This window comes from Geotrypetes seraphini, chromosome 1, assembly GCF_902459505.1.
Source record: "Geotrypetes seraphini chromosome 1, aGeoSer1.1, whole genome shotgun sequence".
Taxonomy (NCBI): Eukaryota; Metazoa; Chordata; class Amphibia; order Gymnophiona; family Dermophiidae; genus Geotrypetes; species Geotrypetes seraphini.
Window position 1 is genome coordinate 419,420,598 of NC_047084.1, and position 23,706 is coordinate 419,444,303.

The following is a 23,706-nucleotide window of genomic DNA, read 5'->3' on the forward strand; positions in this document are numbered from 1 at the left end:
CAACTGATTGATAATTATAAAAGCCTTGTTCAAGTGCATTATTGTGGACATAATGTAATTGTATCATTGTGGACACGCGAAGGAAGCGGTGGGACCGTTGAATGGCCAAGGAATAAAGGGAGCGCTAAAGGAGGACAAAGCAATCGCCGACAAACTGAACACATTTTTTTCATCTGTATTTACCGAAGAGCATATACACAGCATACCAGAACCCATCAGGCTATATGCTGGAAGTGAAAATGGGAAACTGACAGGATTAACGGTCAGTCTAGAAGAGTTATACAGGCAGATTGATAGGCTCAAGAGTGATAAATCCCTGGGACTGGATGGCATCCATCTGAGGGTCATCAAGGAATTGAAAGGGACCATAGCTGAACTGCTTCAATTAATAGCCAATCTGTCGATCAAAACAGGAAAGATTCCGGAGGACTGGAAGGTGGCGAATGTTACGCCGATCTTCAAAAAAGGTTCGAGGGGAGACCCGGGAAACTACAGGCCGGTGAGTCTGACCTCAGTAACGGGAAAGATGGTATAGGTGCTGATAAAGGACTGCATCATTGATCACCTTGACGGACACGGGCTGATGAGGACCAGCCAGAACAGTTTCAGCAACGGCAGATCTTGTTTGACAAACTTGCTGCACTTTTTCGAGGGAGTAAACAGGCTGATAGGCAAGGGCAAACTGGTTGATATTGTATATCTGGATTTTCAGAAAGCGTTTGACAAGGCTCCCCATGAACGACTACTTCGGAAAATTGTGAGCCATGGAATCGAGGGTGAAATACTCATGTGGATTAAAAACTGTCTGGAGCATAGGAAACAGAGAGTGGGGGTAAATGGACAATACTCAGACTGGAAGAGCGTCACCAGCGGGGTGCCACAGGACCTGTGCTCTTCAACATCTTCATAAATGATCTGGACATAGATACGATGAGCGAGGTGATAAAATTTGCGGACGATACAAAGTTATTCAGAGTAGTGAAGACGCAGGGGGATTTCAAAGATCTACAGCATGACATAATCAGGCTTGAGGAATGGGCTGTGACATGGCAGATGAGGTTCAACGTGGATAAGTGTAAAGTGATGCATGTTGGTAACAAAAATCTCATGCACAAATACAGGATGTCTGGGGCAGTACTTGGAGAGACGTCTCAGGGTGGGGACTTGAGAGTTCCGATCAACAAGTCGATGAAGCCGTCCACGCAATGTGCGACGGCGGCAAAAAGGGCAAACAGAATGCTAGGAATAATAAAGAAGGAGATCACAAACAGATCGGAAAAGGTTATCATGCCCCTGTACCGGGCCATGGTGCACCCTCACCTGGAGTACTGCGTTCAGCACTGGTCACCGTACATGAAGAAGGACATAGTACTACTCGAAAGAGTCCAGAGAAGAGCGACTAAGATGGTTAAGGGTTTGGAGGAGCTGCCACACAGCAAAAGATTAGAGAAACTGAGCCTCTTCTCCCTCAAACAGAGGAGATTGAGAGGGGACATGATCGAAACATTCAAGGTACTGAAGGGGATAAACTTAGTAGATAAGCACAGGTTGTTCACCCTCTCCAAGGTAGGGAGAACGAGAGGGCACTCTCTAAAATTGAAAGGGGATAGATTTCGCACAAACGTAAGGAAGTTCTTCTTCACCCAGAGGGTGGTAGAAAACTGGAACATTCTTCCGTAGTCTGTCATAGGGGAACACACCCTCCAGGGATTCAAGACTAAGTTAGACAAGTTCCTGCTGAACAAGGACGTATGCTGGTAGGGCTAGTGTCAATTAGGGCACTGGTCTTTGACCAGAGGGCCGCCGCGTGAGCGGACTGCTGGGCATGATGGACCACTGGTCTGACCTAGCAGCGGCAATTCTTATGTTCTTTTAACTGAAATATTCACATATGAATATTTATTATATATGACATATGGGTTTTTTTTCAGACCTATGATATAGACGTTATGTGATTTATATATAAATCGAGGAGCCATACCTATTGAGGTCTGCTTTTCTCCATTGTATGTGGTTGTCTTCTGTTTTATGGTTTATGTCCCAATAGCAGTATGTTTATTTTAATTGATTGTGCGCCATGTCTAACATGAAGCTTTGTTCAGATTTAGTTTTGGCGTAAAACTCTTTCTGCATTGTCTGCCCAGAAAATTAAGTGCAGATATTGCGCTAATCTGGTGCTAATGCCTGCATACATTTTCTGCATCGGCCCCTCTGCTCAGCACCCAAAGTTTTGCTACAGCTCAAGAGGCATCATCAGTTGCAGGATCCATGCCTAAGTTTAACACACAAGTTAAAAAGGGGGCGTGGAATTAAGCATGTCATGGGCAGATCTGGGGCATTCCTTAAAGTTGCATGCATAATTATAGGATAAGGGCAACCAGGTCTAACTTTAGGTATAGGCATTTGCACACATTTTTGCTTGTATAAATGAGTGCGCCTAAAGTTAGGCATGGTTCTAATAAACGACATCTAACTTTAAGTATGGCTTATACAGTAGAACAGAGCGTTTTCAGCACTGGTTTTTTAAGGCATCATATATAGAATTAACCCCTATTTGTAAATCATCTTAAAGAGTGCACACACTTTTCCAAATAGTACATGCAAGAATGAACCATCACGTGTGTGTTAACTATTGTGCATGTGTGCTAATTTGTTTTATTTATTTTAATAATTTCTTTACTGTTTTATGCCAAAATGGTTTACAAAACTATTACATACATAAAATGTTTAAAACAAATTAAGACAAATAAAAACACAAGGATTCAATTCTTGTAGCAAATCAAACAAGTGTAATCAATATTCGAAGGAATGCATTAACAAATAATTGTGTTTTAAGTAACTTTCTGAATGAACACCTCTCACTGCACTTACAAATTTGCCCAACAAGGGAATGCCACAATTTTACTCCTGCATTACTGGGAAAAAGTGCACACACTTTAAGAAAAGTGCACGTTCTTTACACATAGGACTAGATTCAGTGAATGGCGAAGAAATATGAGTGACACACACAAAAAAATACATTCTGATACTTATTATTAAGATTTATTGTTTCAATATCTGTATATTTCTTTAAAAACTTCAATAAAATTTAATAAACTAAAAAAAAAAAACCCCAAAACATGAGGAACACTATTCTGTTAACATTCCTTCAAGTTGGGCACTGTTTATAGCAGTGTCTCGCAAACTTTGTTGAGCCACGGCACACTAGATGTAATGGGCGTGGCTCGAGGCATCTGAAAGTATGTGGACGTTGACGCGATGATGTCACACGCATATGTGATGTCATTACGTTGATGTCTGCGCATGCGCAAAAGCCCTCCAGATGGGCCCTGAGCCACCAGTGGAGGGTGTCAGAAGGGAAGATGTACTGAGAGGAGAGGCACTGGCTCCAGCTGATTGCCTACAGGATGTGCCTCTCACCGCGAGAGGCATGTCCTGCAGGCAGTCAGTCGGCGCCGGCGCCTCCCTCATCCCCAGCCTCTCGCGGCGTACCTGAAATCTCAGGAGGCAAACCGGTGTGCCGCAGCACACAATTTACATGGTTTATAGAGTAATGCGCAGCACCGGGATCCACGCCCAACTTTGGGCATGAGGATTTACGCTAACTGGAACCTGGTGTAAATCGTTGCACGCAAGTTAGGCTCGTAACCCCCCCAATTCTTTAATACTGCACACATCTTTAGTGAAGACCTCTGATCTGCCCGTGCCCCTCCCATGGTAATGCCCCCTTTTCAGATGCACACTAAAACATTTATTTATTTAATTAATTTTCTATCCCAGTCTCCCCAACGAGCTTAGAATGGGTTACAGGTTAACATACATAATATATAGTTAATAGGTTACAATTTGCCATAGTTACAGTACAAGTACTTAACACAAGTTTTTATCCTAATTTGACACATACACGCTTATCTTTATAGAATAGTGCTGAGAATGAGCCACGCACAAATCCTAATTGAAGCCAATTAACTGCAATGATTGAAATTAACGCCCAATTGTCGTTGCTTATTGGCCCGCTACTCAATTAAATTGTGGGTGCAATATTGGGCACCATAGAGAGGGGACAGTGTGCACTGTTTATTACCAGCAAATGACACTTTGTTGCACTAGATAGCCCATTCTTATTTCAGATAACGATCATCTTACATTTCTCAGTATCCGATTGGGTATGCACTGTACAGCTCAAACTGAATCTCAGCTTCTAATCCTTTTGGGCTACTGTGTTATGCTGCTCATAATGTGAATCTATCCTTGACTCCTCTTGACTTGATTCAGCTCATTACAGAGACAAATACCAGCTAGTGACAGGTAACTTTTCATTCTAGCGCACCTGTGCTGCTGGTGTCTGGGATTCTGAGATATTCCAGTTTGCACCTGAAATTAGTTTCTGTTACAGTTCCATTAAATCTCCCCCTCCCCCCCCCACCACACACACATGATGCAGTAATTTAGGTAAACTCCATTAAATGATTTGACAGAAATAAGACTAAAATGAAAGTATGAATGACTGAAGTGATTAAGACTGTCAAGTTCTCTTGGGTACTGTTAAAGGATGAAAGAGCTGATGGATTATTATTTATCTCATAAATGTGAGTTTTACATTACATTTAATTAAAGACATTCTTTTGTATTTTCCAGTGACTTGAGGTTGTAAATCAAAAACTGCACGAACAGCATGCTGCCACTAATGGAAAAACTGATAGCTGTGTGGTTTGGTGGTATCCATTTTAAAATTAGCCTTTTCACTGTTTGTAGTCAGATGGTTCTAGGAATTAATACTTTAAACATTTCAGTTATGTTTCTGAAGGATAAAGCTTTCACTGGTCTCTATGAACAACCCTTTACCCAGTAACTGACACTACCTGAACACCAAAGATCTGTCATAAAAGTGATAGGAGATATCTTTACAGCTAGGTTTCTGCATAGTACACAGATAAATCCCCAAGGTGAAAACTGTCCTCCCCTCAGCTATGTCTATACTTTCATAGCAGTTGCACTTTTGACCATGGGCAAGATGGGGAGAGGCTGGAGAAGAGATCTTACGTGCATGTATTTTGTTTTAAAAATGCCTAAACACGTCCATTTCCATTTACTAAACTGATATTCTGTATAATCCAAAAATAATTTCTTAAGGGAGCACAAAAAACATCCATAAAACATGCAATATTCCATGCTACCGATCCAGGGCAAGCAGTGGCTTCCCCCATGTCTCTCTCAAACAGACTATGGACTTTTCCTCCAGGAACTTGTCCAAACCTTTCTTAAAACCAGCTACACTTCTCTGAGTGGAAAAAAAATTCCTCATACTTTTAAAACCAATAGGAGGGCATTTTTTTCACTCAGAGAATAGTTAAGCTCTGGAACGCATTGTCAGAGGTTGTGGTAAGAGCGGATAGCGTAACTGGTTTTAAAAAAAGGTTTGGACAAGCTCCTGGAGGAAAAGTCCATAGTCTGTTTGAGAGAGACATGGGGGAAGCCACTGCTTGCCCTGGATCGGGAGCATGGACTATTGCTACTCCTCGGATTTTGGCCAGGTACTAGTGACCTGGATTGGCCACTGTGAGAATGGGCTATTAGGCTGATGGACCATTGGTCTGACCCAGAAAGGCTGCTCTTATGTTCTTATGGGTTTACAGTTTAGCTTGCCTGGCTTGAGCAGCATCTCTAACTTGCTGCCACACTAGCGTCAGTTCTACTTCCAATGTCATTTCCTAGTCACAGGGCCCAAAAGTGATGTCAGAGGGGAGAACCAAGGCCGGCGTAAAGAGCAGGTTAGAGGTGTCGGCGTCCCCACTAAAATGACACTGGGGCGGTCCAACCCCCCACCCCCACCCCCTTACTACTCCATTAGATATGAAGACTAAACAGACAACCAAGAGAGGCCTAGAGAAAATCTTTGGATGGTTTCAAGCAAACGGACTAGTAGCTAACAAAGAAAAGACAGAACTACTTTTCATAAATAAACGTGGAGGAAACAGTCCCAGTTTTCAACTAACACTAAAAGGCAATACCATAGAATAAGCCAGAATGAGGTGAGAAACCTAGGATTATGGCTGGACCCAAGCCTAGACATGACTAACACAAATGCTTATGGCAAATGCTACTGGGTTAGAGAACTGAAACCCTGCCTCTCCCACCAAGCAATGTCCAATGTAGTAATATCCCTGGTACTCACAATCTTTGACTTCTGCAAAGCAACCTTGCAAGGTTTATCAAAATATAAGATCAGACAGATTCAAACAGTACAAAACGCTAAAGCAAGGTTTTTGCTAGGAAAATCAAGACACACGAGTGTCATTCTACTACTGAAAGCTACACTGGCTCCCAATTGAAAGCAAAGTGAGACATTGCTGAAGGGTTAAGAAGGAAAGGTTTGGGTTTTGTTTTTGTGTAGAAGACACACAGATTGCCAACTGAGTGGACAACCCAGAGAGAGTAGAAATCATGAGAAAAGATTTCCAAATATTACAAGAATGGCCTAAGGTCTGGCACATAAAACTTAACGCAGAGAATAATAATTAATAATAATAATAATTTTATTTCTTATATACCCCTATACCATAAGTTCAAAGCGGTTTACAACAAGATACATACAATGAGAGTAAGAGATGTTTACAACAAGAAGTAAGATATGTTTACAACAAGAAGTAAGAAGTATTTACAACAAGATACATACAATGAGTGTATTAATGTAAGGGGAACAGAAAAAGTACTTTCTGGGATACAAATTGCAAATGGAAGAGAACCAAGATGGTTTGAATCAAAAGGAAGTATCTAGTCAGAGAATAGGGTGCAGGGGAAAACAATTTGGGTGGAATACCATTACAAATGGGAAGAGGATGAGTTAATCTAAAATCAAGAGAATTGGGGAATGGGATGAGGATAGCTGAGGGGGATTGGACAAGAATTGGGATTAGAATTTGTTAAAGAGACGGGTCTTCAGTGATTTTCTGAAGTTGGTGTAAGAAGTGGCCTCGAGAATGGGTTTTACGAGCCATGTGTTCAGTTTGGCTGCCTGGAATGAAAACATTTAGTCTAGGAACTTCTTGTAAAGACATGATTTCAGGGATGGGTAATTAAAGAGATTTATTCTGCGAGAGCTCTTATTAGAGCTGTTGAGGATGAATTGAGAGGCGAGATAAGTTGGTAGCATCCCAAAGATAGAAGTTCAGAGTGATGCATGTGGGGTGCAGAAATCCAATGGAGATGTACGAGATAGGAGGCAAGAGATTGATAAGCACAGTTCAGGAGAAGGACCTTGGGGTGATGGTATTTGATGATCTCAAGATGGCAAAACAATGTGATGAGGTAGTGGCCACTGACAGAAGGCTGCTAGGCTGCATAGAGAGGGATATAACTAGTAGAAGAAAGTAGCTGTTGATGCCACCCTATTAGTCGTTGGTGTGGCCCCATTTGGAGAACTGCATTGAATTTTGGAGGCCGCATCTCGCTAAGGACCTAAAAAGACTTTACGTGGTTCAGAGAAAAGTGACAAAAATGACATGGGGTTTGCACCATAAGATGTATAAGAAGAGACTTGATGACTTGAAGATGTAGAAAAGGAGATGGGTAATATGATAGAGATATTCAAATATTTGAAAGGTAATATATAAACAAACCTTTTCCCGAGATGTGAAGATGGTAGAATTGAGGTTGCAGGGGAGTTGACTCAGGAATAATGTCAGGAAATATTTTTCTTGGAGAAGGGGTAGATACTTGGAATGCCTTCCTGTGGGAGGTGGTAGAGATGAAAATAGTAATGGAATCCAAAAATGCATGAGATAAACATAAAGGAATCCTGTATGGAAAGAAAATGGATTCAAACAAACTTAACTATCCAACCAAATAAACCTGAAGTTGTGTGAGAGGAAAGGTTTGCATCAGAAGAGAGGCTCTAAGCAGGCCACTGACAGCATTTTTGAATTACTGACTCTGCTGGGCACCTTCAGGAAGTCACCATTTAAGCAAGGGGTGGAGTGAGAGGGAGGAAAGAGAGAAGTTATGCATTTGGAGGGGAGGGAAGAGAATGAAGATGGACTGGTGGAGTAGGGGTGAGATAAGAAAGAAAATCCTTATTGTCCGGAAAGAGGGCATGCGGGGTCCAGGAGCCTCATTACCTGGGGGCCCATATTTCTCTCAGTCTGCCCCTGAATGAAGGGCAAAAAGTAAAGAAGGAAGGATCAGACAAAACTAATGATTAGATAAAATAAAAATCACCAGACAAAGAGAGAAAATTTTATTTGAAGAGGAGCTGTGTTGTGCATTGTGACAGGGGCCAGACATTCTGGTGGGGATGAATGTCAGCATGCATTGATCGGTGTCATGACCTCACAGAGGAAGATATTTTTGGGGGGCTTTCCTCCAGCCTGTGGCGTACCAAGGGGGGAGGGGTGGGGGGCGGTCTGCCCGGGTGCAGGCTTAGGGGGGTGCACAGCCGGCCCGGTCCCTATCGCGCTCTCTCCTTCCTTACTGCTGCCCTCCTTTGTGGTGCTTTCACACACACCCTTACCTTCGTGGCGCTTTCACCCCCTCCCCCCCACCAACAGGCCCGGGCCGACAAACCTCCCTGCCCTGTGGCCGGTGATGTCTAAACTGTCTTCTTACAGCAGCCACAGTGTTGTAGTTGCATATGGCTGCCATAAAGGTCATCTCTGACACAACCGGAAGTTGCATCGGAAACAACCTTTACGGCACTGAGGCCTCACATTATTTATTTCATATACTGTATATTGATAAAAAATTGTTTTCCCCTTTTGAGGCCTGTGGCAGTTTGTTTGCAGTGCTATATACCTCTCTGGGTTTGTATCAGGGGATTTTTGTGTATTTTGACTTTTAGGCACTAAAGAACATATCAGTATCTATCTGTACAGTGACCAGAAAAAAAAACCCCACAACAAATGTCCCAGTGCAGCAGAAACTTTGAAACCTTTCTGAGTACTTTATTTTTCAATAGCATAGAGCTCCAGTGTATTGAGCTCACAAAATAGTTGAGCTTTAAATTAATGAAACCCTAGATTCTCTAACCGGTGCCCATGTCAGCGGCCACCTTAAAAGCAGCCACTGATCACATGTAAATCATGAGACAGTATCGGTTAAAAAATTGCATCTCAAGCACTTACAGAGGTGCAATTCATGCAAAGGCAAGCACTAGAAATGTAGGCTTGGGAAACCTGGCCTACATTTCTGGTGTCTATCTTTGCTAGGGAATCCCAACAATAGTCCAGAGACTGCCATCAGCTGATTGGGGATTCCTCTGCCATAAGAACATAAGAATTGCCACTGCTTAGTCAGACCAGTGGTCCATCATGCCCAGCAGTCCGCTCACGCGGCGGCCCTCTGGTCCAAGACCAGCACCCTAACTGAGACTAGCCCCACCAGCGCACGTTCTTGTTCAGCAGAAACTTGTTGAACTTTGTCTTGAATCCTTGGAAGGTATTTTCCCCTATAACAGCCTCTGGAAGAGCGTTCCAGCTTTCTACCACTCTCTGGGTGAAGAAGAACTTCCTTACTATTGTACGGAATCTATCCCCTTTCAACTTTAGAGAATGCCCTCTTGTTCTCCCTACCTTGGAGAGGGTGAACAACCTGTCCTTATCTACTAAGTCTATCCCCTTCAGTACCTTGAATGTTTCGATCATGTCCCCTCTCATTCTCATCTGTTCGAGGGAGAAGAGGCCCAGTTTCTCTAATCTTTCGCTGTATGGCAGCTCTTCCAGCCCTTTAACCATCTTAGTCGCTCTTCTCTGGACCCTTTCGAGTAGTACCGTGTCCTTCTTCATGTACGGAGACCAGTGTTGGACGCAGTACTCCAGGTGAGGGCGTACCATGGCCCGGTACAGCGGCATGATAACCTTCTCTGATCTGTTCGTGATCCCCTTCTTTATCATTCCTAGCATTCTGTTTGCCCTTTTTGTTGCCGCCACACATTGTGTAGAAGGCTTCATCGACTTGTCAATCAGAACTCCCAAGTCCCTTTCCTGGGAGATTTCTCCAAGTACCGCCCCGGACATCCTGTATTCGTGCATGAGATTTTTGTTACCAACATGCATCACTTTACACTTATCCACGTTGAACCTCATCTGCCATGTCAATGCCCATTCCTCGAGCTTGATTATGTCACGTTGCAGATCTTTGCAATCCCCCTGCGTCTTTACTACTCTGAATAACTTCGTATCATCCGCAAATTTAATCACCTCGCTCGTCGTACCTATGTCCAGATCATTTATAAAGATGTTAAAGAGCACCGGTCCAAGCACCGAGCCCTGCGGCTCCCCACTAGTGATGCTCTTCCAGTCCGAGTATTGTCCATTTACCCCCACTCTCTGTTTCCTATGCTCCAGGAAGTTTTTAATCCACGTGAGTATTTCACCCTCAATTCCATGGCTTGCAATTTTCCGATGTAGTTGTTCATGCGGAACCTTGTCGAACGCCTTCTGAAAATCCAGATATACAATGTCGACCGGATCGCCCTTGTCTATCAGCCTGTTTACTCCCTCAAAGAAGTGCAGCAAGTTCATCTGCCTTTGCTAAAACCGTGCCGACTGGTCCTCATCAGCCCGTGTCCGTCAAGGTGATCAATGATGCTATCCTTTATCAGTGACTCTACCATCTTTCCCGGTACCGAGGTCAGACTCACCGGTCTGTAGTTCCCCGGATCTCCCCTCGAACCTTTCTTGAAGATCGGTGTAACAATCAGCTGAGCTGACAGGGAGATCCTTGATTCCTCTCTCTCTCTCTTCCTCCCTCCCACCCACTGACTGATCTCCCTACTACCACTCCAAGAACGGACCCCTAACCAACATCCCCACATTACCCTTGTACTTTTTATGGAACATCGGCAGGAGGGATGTCCACTCCTCATCAAAATGTGGGCCTTCCTCTTCCAGTGCACCCTGTGTTGCACAGGGAGGTGCCTAAGACTGATTGGACCTGGCACTTAATTTATTTTATTTATTTATTTATTTATTTCTTATATACCGCTACATCCGTTAGGTTCTAAGCGGTTTACAGAAAATATACATTAAGATTAGAAATAAGAAAGGTACTTGGAAAATTCCCTTACTGTCCCGAAGGCTCACAATCTAACTAAAGTACCTGGAGGGTAATAGTGAAGTGAAAAGTAGAGTTAGAGGAAAAATAAAAATAAAATAAACATTTTAAAAAGACAGCATTGATCTAAATACTTTGGAAGGTTGAAGAGAGGAGAGAAAGGAATAGAAGCAGAATGGGTCAGCGTCAGTGATGAAGTGGAGCAAGTAAGTTTAGGAGGAGCGATTGACGTATCCAGAAAGGGCTTCTTCTGGCCGACAGTCCCAGGATGCCTATGTCTCCTCCCCTGCAATGTTCTCCCATCCATGCATTCCCTCCCAGACACACTGCCCGTGCCCCAGCCGCTCCAAGGAGGCTGTCCCAGATGATGTCCACGGTGAATGCAGGATTCTCTCCTCTGCGGGAAAGCTGCCCGGAACCGACAGTCGATCTTCTTAGCGGATTGCAGGGGGGGAAGAGTTCACACTCTTGGTAGGATCGGGTCTGAGTGCTCTCGGTGGTTGTGGCTGGTCTCATTGCTGCTTAGATGTAAAAGCAGTTGATCTCCACTGCTGCTGATATTTAAAAGCAGGCAGATTGATCTCTCCAATGGACTGCAGGGGGAGGAGTTCACGCTCCTGGCAGGATCGGGTCTGTGGGCTCTTGGTGGTTGCGGATGTACCCGCTGCTGCTTAGGTGTAAAAGCAGTTGTTTTCCCAATGCTGCTGATATTTAAAAGCAGGCAGATTGATCTCTCCAACAAATTGTATGGTGAAGAGCACACACGTCTGGCTGGATTGGGACAAAGGCTCTCGATAGTGGCCACTTAAGGCCACTCCCACAAGTGTCTCAGCCAATCAGTCTTAGGCCCCTCCAGTGCATCCCAGGGTACACCAGGAAGGAGAAGGCCTTCCATTTTGATGAGGTGGGCCTGCCGCATATGGGTGACAGAACACTTAATTTTTTTTAATTGACTTAATCAGCACTGATAATTGATAGTGCCATTAAAAACCAATAAAAAAAATAAAAAAAATAATTAACTCATTAGGCACTTACCACTTTAAAGGGATATATTTGGGGTAGATTTTGGGCATGGTTTGACTTAGGTGCCAGAAGGCGCCTACCTTAGGTGCACTCATTTAGGTCAAGAAAATCCTGGTCTAAATGGCAGTGTGCCCAAGGATTCTATATCTACTGCTGCCTAAGACCACTTAGGTGCCACTAGGTGCAATTCTATAAACTGTGCCTAGTGGTTGATTGACAGCTGCACCTAAAGACACCTACAAGTTAGGCACCATTTATAGAATGAGACCTATAGTGCATCCTATTTAATAGGCAGTCAGTGGCCATGTTTTAATTCTGTATTAGGCAGTTAGGCCTCAATTATATAAATGATGCCTAAAACATAGGCGCTGAGGAACATGGTGCTTAGCACATGTCAATCTTAAGTAAGGCACCACTAGGCATGATTCAATAAATGGCGCCTAAGTAGTGCCTACTGGCACCTAAGCCAAACCATACCCACAATCTGTCCCAAATATGCCTCAATCTAGTTATAAATTATTTAACAGACATGGAAATGCTAGAAGAAATCACCAATGGATGTAGAGCAGGAAATGTAACGATCATGGGAGACTTCAACTTTCCCGGGATAAACTGGAACCTAGGCACCTCAAACTGCGGCAGGGAATCCAAGTTCCTGGAAATGATAGGGGACTGCTTCCTAGAACAAATGGTGGGAGAACCGACAAGAGGACCTGCCACCTTGGACTTGGTCCTAAATGGCTTAACTGGAAGGACAACAGATGTAGAGGTCACTGTTCCATTGGGAACAAGTGATCACAGCATGATCAATTTTAAAATTGGCATCGGGAAGGGGAAACGTACCAAGACTCAAACCACAACCTTTAACTTCAGAAAAGGGAAATATGACAGCATGAGAGTCATGGTTAAAAATCGGCTCAAGAAAAAGGCAGCCAAAATCAGAACGGTCGATCAAGCATGGTCCCTACTAAAAAATACCATCACCGAAGCGCAGAATCTCTACATTCTGCAGATATCCAAAGGAAGGAGAAATAAAAACAAAGGAGAACCAGCTTGGCTAACTAAAGAGGTGAAGGATGCAGTAAGGGATAAGAGGAACTCTTTTAAAAAATGGAAATGTGAACACACAACAGAGGCCTGGAACAGTCACAAGGTCGACCAGAAGAAGTGTCACAAGGCAGTAAGAGACGCCAAAAAAGCCTATGAGGAAAAGATAGCGCAAGAAGCCAAAAACTTCAAGCCCTTTTTTAGATACATAAAAGGGAAAAAATCAGCTAAGGAGGCAGTGGGCCCTCTCGACGACCAAGGAAGAAAAGGGTGCATCAAGGAAGACAAACAGATTGCGGATAGGCTAAACTCATTCTTTGCGTCTGTCTTTACCAAGGAGGACACTGCATCAATGCCCAACATGATAAAGAAGGGAATCACAAGTAGATCGGCGGACATCATAATGCCGCTTTACAGAGCAATGGTCAGACCACACTTGGAGTACTATGTTCAACACTGGTCTCCCTACCTAAAGAAGGATATAACCCTACTGGAGAGGGTGCAAAGGCGAGCTACAAAGCTAGTAAAAGGTATCGAGAATTTGAGCTACACAGAACGCCTCGGAAAACTGGGATTGTTCACCCTCGAGAAGAGAAGACTGCGAGGAGACATGATAGAGACTTTTAAAATACTAAAAGGATTTGACAAAATAGAGCAAGAAACATCGTTATTCACATTGTCAAATGTGACTCGGACAAGAGGTCATGGACTGAAACTGAGGGGCACCAGGCCCAGGACAAATATTAGGAAGTTCTGTTTCGCACAACGAGTGGTGGACACTTGGAACACTCTCCCTGAGGAGGTCGTGATGGAGACCAGCATTCTGGGTTTCAAGAGCAAGTTGGATGCACACCTTCTTGCAAATCACATTGGGGGATACGAGTAAACAAGGTTTCTCATCAGGGAACACCTGGCTTGGCCTCCGCGGGTGCGGGTCGCCGGACTGGATGGACCTAGAGTCTGATCCGGCGAAGCCATTTCTTATGTTCTTAAGTATGTTTATAGATTAATGTATTTTTATATAGAAAACAGAGAAAATTTAGAAAAGTAAATGGTCTATCTAGTCTGTCTACCCATGCCATCTGCTGACCCTTCCTTACCCTTAGACATTCAATGTACTTGTCCCAAGCTTTCTTGAAATCAGATCACTTTTTATCTCCACCAGCTTCACTAGGAGGCTGTTCCATGCATTCACCGCCCTTTCCATGAAAAAGTATTTTGTGAGGATACTTCTTAATCTATCCCCTTTCACCTTCATCCTATGCCCCCCTCATTCCAGAGTTTCCTTTTAATTGTAATTCGCCTCATGTGCATCTATGCCATGTAGATATTTATGTTTAAAATCATGTGTATTAAAACAAATCAACAGCAGACGGCAAGACAACTCATTTTCAAATAATCAACTGCCACAGCAAACAAGAAAATCTCCTTCCTCCCCTCCTTCTCTCCGTAACAGGCAGACCGTATTATAGTATGGTATGCCAAAACACTCTGGCTTAAATGTTCCAAAGATGACTCCTTGCTCCTGGAGAAAAGGATTCCAAGAAGGTGCCCATGTGGAGAGTTGAGGTCTCTGATCTGCACCTACTCCAAATTTAGTGTCATCTAGGTATTTAACATACTTTAAGTCCTCTCTCCTGCCTTTTCTTCAAAGTATGCATATTGAGATATTTAAGTCTATCTCCATATGCCTTATGAGGTAGGCCACTGATCATTTTAGTAGCCTTTCTTTGGACCGACTTCTTCCCATTTATCTTTTTGAAGGTGTGGTCTCCAGAAATGTACATAATGTTCTAAATAATCTATGTATATATTTACAAACTCTGCCCATGCTCTACTCACACTACACCCTATACATACCTACTAGTAAAGTACCCCCGCCTTTATGAAGCCGCAGTAGGCTTTTCTTTTTATCGCTATGGTGGTAAAAGCTCCGACGTTCCTAGAATTCCTATGAGCATCGGGGCTAATACTGCCATGGCCAGTGATAAAAAAGCCTAATGTGGCTTCATAAAAGGTGGCCTAAGTGTTGGATGTCACAGTGCATATTTTTATGCTGGTCAGTATTTTGTAAGAGACCACTTATATGCATATGTGTGCAAAACTGACTTTACAAAATTACCTCCTAACATTCTATCCTCAAGGCCCACATGCTTCACCTCCATTTTATTTTAAACAGAGATATTCTAAAACAGAAAGCATATGCTACTGATGTTTACCATGAGCTTTTCTTTTCCTTCCCAAGACACTTGAATTTATAAAATATATAATTTTTGGCAGATGGGAAATCAAGGATCAGTTTCAACACAAACTACTTTCCAACGCAGCCAGAGTTAGAAGTGCTGTCAAAATGCAATTAATGGCCCAAGGGAGAAGGTCTGAACTACTTCATGATCCCAGGCAAGCAAAATTGTTACAATTCTTGGTCTTTACCGTTTGCAGTAAAAATAAACCACTAACAGCTGCAAAAAAAAAAAAATTTAAAACATTCCCTGATGAGGTCAGACAGGAAGGTATAAGTAGAGTAACCATCATAATGCAAGATTAACAGAAAAATAATGTTTAGTGAGGTAAAAGTATTTCTTGAAGGTCTCTGGGGGATTGACATGTCAGAATACTGTTTTATTCTCATTGTACAGATGTGACCATACACTAGATATTTAGATATAACGTTCTAGTGATTTAAGTTAAACACAGAAAGCCATATTCTATATACGGAACCATAAAAATCGGCATGGACTATTGCATCGCTATGTGCAATTCTATAAAAGTTATGAGGAGTGGCTTAGCAAGCATGAGAGGTGCTCGGGGTGGAGGTGCCCCTCCTCCATCCTCATCTCCACCCCTGTACCTTCCCCGCTCCCCCCAGGCGCGCATGCCCCCTTCCCTTTCCTTCCCCCATATCTCTAGTTGTTCACCGCCGCGAGTAACACCTTCAATGTACTCCTTGCAACACTGGCAACTATCCTTCTGACATCACTTCCTATGTGAGGTACCTGGAAGTGACATCAGCAGGAGAGCTGACGCGGTCACAAGGAGCACGTTGAAGTTGTTTCTCGTGGTGGTGAACAATTAGAGGTATGCAGGTAGGAAAAGGGGGGCGCATGGCGAGGGGAGGAATGGGAGGAGGCAGAGGGGCAGAGAGGAGGAGGGGTGCTGGCACTCCCACCAACATGGTGTCAGGGCGGACCGCCCCCCTTACTATGCCACCGGTTATGTGCACCTTATAGAATCACGTTCAGAACCAGGTGCCGATATGAATCATCACTTTTAAGTGCACCCATTTTAAGCGAAGGAAAACATGACCTAAATACCTGTGCCTAAGCTGTGTGTACATGGGCGCATAGGTAAAAAACTTGCCCATAACTCAAAAGAACGCTCACAATCTGCCCCCTAACCATGCCCTCTTTCAGATATTAAGGACACCTTAATTTATCACTAGCCCAGTTTTCGTGGCAATTATAGCAGTTCAGATTAAAATCTTAGTACCCCTTACCTTTCGTTGTTTTCCTTAATTATTCTTATCTCTCAATTTATTATAGTTCTACCCTTTTCCTTTTGTGTCAGTCTTTCCTTAAGACATTCCTTTTTAAAGATGCCTTTCAAGTGTAAATATCCTTTTAAGGATTTATATTTTTTTTTTAAATGAAACTTTTTATTTTTTACAAGTCCACTTCTATTGGACTTACTTGTTTTTAACCCCACTTTTCTTTCAGCATTATAGTTCTCCCCTTCTTTCCACTCGTACCCGTTTGTCCAGTCGTGTATGTCATTGTTTTTATCTAATCGTGTATGTTTATTTTGTTAAAGTTATGTTAAATTATATTATATGTTTCTATCCTATTTGAAAATGTATAACCACCTTGAAATAAATGATAAGGTGGTATATCAAAATTTTAATAAACTTGAAACTTGAAACTAGATATGTGAGTCTTTACTGGATATTAATTAGCTATTAATTTTAATGTGCCTGTATTACCCTGTTTTTGCTTTTTATTGTTGTAAAGCCGCTTTGTAATTTTGAAAAGGCGGGATAACAAATTTTGAATAAATTTGAAACTTGAAAACTTGATATTCGCATTGGACATGACACATAACATTCTGTGCTATGTGCCTACCAAGTTGTGAGCGTAACATTCAATTAACTCCAATTAATTTCATTTATGAGTTAATATCAGCGCCAATTAGGCCTATTGATCAATGAAATTGTGCATGTTCATTGGCCACACCCACCTATAAACACGCACAATGTTAGGCGCCATATACAGAATTTGGGGGGAAAAGTGTACTACAAATACATCTAAGAAAACAGAAGAAGCAGCGCATTTACCATTCAGAGTAAAAGTAATTAGAATGATAAATGCTCTGAAAAGAAGTGAGACAAAGTTGAAGATCAAGGAAGAGAAATGTGCTGGTCCTGGAAAAAGAGTTGTTCTGTGTACATTCTGTAGTGTAAACAATCAGTGATGGCAAGCCTTAAAGGGAGAGAGAATTTGTTTCTATTCATTAAATGTAGGGCTCCTTTTACAAAGCCGCGTTAATGGCTTTATCGCACGGGACTTTTCATCACGCGCTAACCCCCGCGCTAGCTGAAAAACTACCGCCTGCTCAAGAGGAGGCGGTAGCGGCTAGCGCAGCCGGCGGTTATTACGCACATTAAACTGCTAATGCGGCTTCGTAAAAGGAGCCCTTAGTGAATAAGGGCAAAATATCTTAAACAATATTGTGAATATCTTGAAAACCCAACTGGCAACGGGGTACTTGAGGACTGAGTTGAGAAACACTGACCAACAGGGCTGTTAGTGACACAGGCCACATACAGTATACATATAACCCCTTTTCATATAGCTTCACATACATTCAGCATTTAATCATACCTTATATCATTTTACTTGCCCTAAGATCATGATAAGCTGCTTTTTCTGGTTGTTTCCTCTGTAGATTTTTGAAAGAACGCCGTCTGAAACCAGGCTTACAAGTGATCCACCGCTTTTTAGGCAAGCATATGAAGGGAAATTCTATAAGGAGGTATAACAATGTGAGCAGGGTTTAGGTTTAGCCAGACCCAGACATAAGACATAAGAATCGCCTTACTGTGTCAGACCAATGATCCATCTAGGCCAGTATCCCATTTTCATGGTGGCTAATCCAGGTCACAAGTACATGGCAAAAACTCAGACAGTAGCAACATTCCATGCTACCAATCCAGGGCAATCAGTTGCTTCCTCCATTTCTGCCTCAATAGTGGACCATGGACTTTTCCTCCAGGAACTTGTCTAAACGTTTTTTAAAACCAGCTATGTTAACCACTCTTACCACATCCCCTAGCAACATGTTCCAGAGCTTAACTATTCTTTGAGTGAAAAAAAAGATTTCCTTCTATTGGTTTTAAAAGTAATTCCCTGTAACTTCATTGAGTGTCCCCCTAGTCTTTGTAATTTTTGATGGAGTACAAAATGATCCACTTGTACCCATTCTACACCACTCAGGATTTTGTAGACTTCAATCGTATCTCCCTTCAGTCGTCTCTTTTCCAAACTGAAGAGCCCTAACCTCTACAAGCGGTAAAGAAAAACTATTTATTGAGCATAAGAAAGAAAATCCTGCACCCTGATACTTCACCGGGGCAGGTATATAAATAGCAGTATCTTTGTTCAAGAAGCAAAAGTACTAGTATTTCTTAGGGCTTGTGACTCTCACACCCCAAACACAGTCTGTAACAGTCTTCTTCAGACAGGTAAGAAATGCTGGAACAAGCTAAACCTCAGAATGAGATTCATAGGTAATTCAACAAAGCAAATCGTGCACTCAGCACCTGTTGCCCTTTGGTAGGTAGGACCTGGTACAAACGACACTCAGACAATTTCAACTCAAAGTGGAATTTATTAGGCCGCAGCCAGCAGCGCAATATAGCATAACTTATCTGCAACAGATGAACATAACATAACAACATAACATAACTATATAACATAGCAACAGCCGCACAGCATATGCCTATCTCCCAGCACGATGTAGGGGGCCGTACAAGCTTCCCCGGCTCGCCGGACCCTTCCCGTGCAAGGAGGTGTCCTCTCCTCAGCGTTAGGTTGCAGTGAAGCTCATGGCCTGGCCTCCCTGCCGTCCAAGCAAGGTGACGTGCCCTATTTCTTAACACTGCCCATATGTATGCTTTTAGACATATGCTGTGCTTACCTTCCAGGTGAATGGCTGCGACGATAGTCGAGGGTGGGTGGGAGGGATGCTGCCTCCTTCTCCTAGCTCTGGCGTCGCTGAAAAGGGGTGCATCCCCCTTCCCACTCCTCTTTTATCTAATCCCCCCCCCCCCTTCCTCCGCCCCCCCCCCCCCCCTGCTAATGGCAACGGCTTCGGCCGATTTGCCATCGCTCCTCCCTATGGGGATCGGAGCTGATTCTCAAATCGTGCACTCAGCACCTGTTGCCCTTTGGTAGGTAGGACCTGGTACAAACGACACTCAGACAATTTCAACTCAAAGTGGAATTTATTAGGCCGCAGCCAGCAGCGCAATATAGCATAACTTATCTGCAACAGATGAACATAACATAACAACATAACATAACTATATAACATAGCAACAGCCGCACAGCATATGCCTATCTCCCAGCACGATGTAGGGGGCCGTACAAGCTTCCCCGGCTCGCCGGACCCTTCCCGTGCAAGGAGGTGTCCTCTCCTCAGCGTTAGGTTGCAGTGAAGCTCATGGCCTGGCCTCCCTGCCGTCCAAGCAAGGTGACGTGCCCTATTTCTTAACACTGCCCATATGTATGCTTTTAGACATATGCTGTGCTTACCTTCCACTACCCGTGCTAGCGAAACCTCGCTTAGCGCGGGTTCCCCCCAAGTGTCATGGCTGCGGCTGCGGCCCGGGACGCATCAGTAGCGCTTCTATGCCATCCTGTAGGGTACTGAGGAATATGTCTAGGCCGATATCGGAGAGGTGTACCCCATCCGGTCGGTACAAGCCCGGACAGCCGTCCTCAAGCAGGTCATGTACAATGTAGAGTCCTCTGATGGTAGGCATGAATTTGCACATCCATTTATTTAGTTTTTTTCGCGTTCTCTCTACCGCTGAGTGGGATCTAGCTCCTTTCCAAACTAAACGTGGTATTATTTGCGACCACATTAACGTGGAATGGGGTAGCATGGCGGCTAAAGACAGACAGTCGTGCTGCATTCTCTTAACTAGCAGGACACTGTTCGTGGATGTGATATCGTTCCCTCCCAGGTGTAAGATGATTGTGTGAGGACTGCAGTGGGACCGTAGCGCCCATTGAATGGATGGCATGAGCTGATCCCATAGCATTCCCCTTGTCCCCATCCAATTGACCACTGCTTCGGACATCGGGAAGCCGAGATTAATACCCCCAGGTCTCACCTGAGTTCTTCTCTTGGCCCAATGCACGAAGGAGTGGCCGCAGATCCAGATGTGTCGCAGAGAACCTGCAACCGGGAAGAGGAGATGGGAGAAGCGTTAGTAGAATATCGATTAGTGAGCACTGGGTAGACGGATGTATTTTCGGAATGCAGCAGACTTCCATCTCCCCAAGACTTTTATTTGATGGTCTGAGAGACCCTGGTGTGCAGCAGTGGTTGCTGCTCCTATGCGAAAGGAGTGCGTGCGGAAATGTTTGTCTTGCATACCTAGCTGATTCATGGAAAGTTGCAAAATTCTTGCAAATTGAAAACGGGACAGCGGAGACCCGTCGTAATGTAACAAGAGAAGGCCGGGTGCAATGGGCCTGAGGGCCATATAACGTAGAAAATTGTTTATTGGGCAGACCCGTAGATCGTTGGAGGGGATTAATGATAGCCAGGCGCCCTTGGCTAGTTGGTCGGTTTTCGATCTAGGTATCTTGATAGATAAGGAGGTCTCTGTGAAATGGACGTTGGCTAGTAACATGCCTCCCAACGCTCCTGGACGTTTGGAGGCTGGGACCAGTTCACTAACGCGTAGGGCGCCATGAAAAGCCAGGCAATATGCACACCGGAACAGCGTCACCTCGTATGCATCGCGGCATACTTTTGGCAGAACATGTAGAATCAGAACTAAGTAATCGAGGGAAATAGGGAGGCGGCGGTCAGGGAGGGAAGCCTGCTCGCGCTCCCATCCTCTCATCATGCGGCGCACCACCGCAGCCTTCGTGGGGTTTGGGGAACCCATCGCCTCGGTGAAGAAACTCACACTGGAGAGTGTGGCCGCTATCTTAGTTCTTCGTATGCCCGACTGTTTGGAGTGTAATATAAATTGGACGAGGGAGGGCAATGTGCAGTCCATCCCGGCAGCTGTGTAGTCCGTGAACAGCTGAATATATCTTCGCCGAGTAGATGGTGATAGCGAATTGAGCATCAACTTCCAAACCTCGGGGGTCCAAAGCGCCATACTTCGTCTGGAATCGGCGTTGGGTGGTGTTCTGCTGCTGGGGCCAACGCCCGGAATGCTGCCATCTTAAAGCGAGATAAAGCATCAGCAATGGCATTTTGGGAGCCGGGTATATGCTGCGACTTGACAGTAATGTTGTAGCGTAGGCAAATGAGTACAATGTGTCTTAACAAGTTGATAATGGGTAAGGATTTGGAGGTTAACCTATTAATGGCTTCGACTACGGCAGAGTTATCAGACCGAAACATAATGGACCTATGTGTTAACAAACTACCCCATAGGTGAAGGGAGACCATGATAGGAAACAGCTCCAGAAATGTAATGTTTTTGAGGATGCCTGAGCTAACCCATAAACTAGGCCATTTTGCTGAAGACCATGCCCCTTGAAAGTATATACCGAATCCCTGGCTGCCTGCTGCATCAGTATATAGCTGTAGGGCGTCGGCATTTTCGGTAGACGATTGCCAGAACACGCGTCCATTGAAATTGGTCAGGAATGAGTCCCATAGTCTGAGGTCGTCCCTGATAGTTCCGGTAATTCTAATGTGGTGGTGAGGCTTATCTGCTCCCACTGTAGCTCTAGCTAGTCGTCTGGCGAAAATTCTGCCTATGGGAATCACCCTGGTGGCAAACGCTAATAAGCCCAGTATTTCTTGGAATTGGCGTAATGTAGCCTTTTTCCGAGTACACATGTGATGTATTGCTGCATGAAGTTTATAGAGTTTGTCTGCCGGAAGGCGTGAAACTTGATTAATCACGTCCAGCTCAATACCTAGGAAGGTGAGAACGCTTGACGGGCCTACTGTTTTTTCTTGTGCTAGTGGGATGCCGAATTGTTTGGCCAGTTGATGGAATGACGACATTAAATGTTCACAGTCATTCTGAGTCTTAGCAATGAACAGGAAGTCATCTAAGTAGTGGACAGCTAAACCATGTGATGTTGTCTGACCAAATACCCAATTTACAAATGTACTGAACTGCTCGAAGTAAGCACAAGAAACAGAACAGCCCATGGGCATACATTTGAAATGACGACATTAAATGTTCACAGTCATTCTGAGTCTTAGCAATGAACAGGAAGTCATCTAAGTAGTGGACAGCTAAACCATGTGATGTTGTCTGACCAAATACCCAATTTACAAATGTACTGAACTGCTCGAAGTAAGCACAAGAAACAGAACAGCCCATGGGCATACATTTGTCAAAATAGAATTGCCCGTTCCAGTGAAAACCCAGTAGGGGAAAAGATTGGGGGTGTACCGGCAAAAGTCTAAACGCAGATTCTATATCTACTTTTGCCAACTTAGTACTGGGGCCAGATGCTTTTATGAATGATATGGCTTGGTCTAGTGAGGTGTACTGTACGGAGCATAACGCAGGGTCGATGAAATCATTAACTGCTGCCCCGGCTGGGTGGGAAAGGTTATGGATGAGGCGGAACTTGCCAGGCTCTTTTTTTGGAATTACTCCAATGGGAGAAACAAGGAAGGCGGGAAAAGGTGGAGTGTCGAAGGGGCCCGCTATCCGACCGAGTTGTAATTCTTTATCGATCTTATCTTGGACTATCTGTTTGTGAGCGTGGCATGATGTGGAGTTTTTTAGGAATTCTAAGATGGAGATTGAGTGGGCCGGTGTACGGTATGGAGAAGCCGTCTAAGAAGCCTCTCGTGATGGCGTGTGCGTCCTCCCTCATCGGGTATAATCTTAGCCATGGGAGCAAAGCGCTAGCCTTGATGGGGGAGGGGGCCAGGTGCATCGGTGTGTGTTGGGGCAGGATGAGTGAACGATCTGCGGTCTTTTGCATTCCTGCACTGGCTTGCAGGGTGCGTACCTCCGCAGGAGTGGCAGGCATGTCTGTATTTACAGTTGGTAAATGTGCAATGGCTTCTGTTGAATAGCCTACAGATCTGCTTTCCTGCCATGTGGCCCCCTTGTCGAGGAAATTGGGGAAGAGGCCGTGGTCTGTCTCCGAACCCTTGGGTCCCGCTAGTGGATCTGTCTGGGAACCTATCGGGCAGAAATGGCCGCAAAGCGCACATTTCGTCCATCCATAGATCGAATACTCTATGCTTCCATGTTATTGCTTTGTTTTCTGCCATACTTTTCCGGAATTTAATGTCGTAGTTGAGCCAGGCCCATCCCCCGTATTTCTTGTGCGCCCGGATAATTGTGTCCAAATATCTGATTAA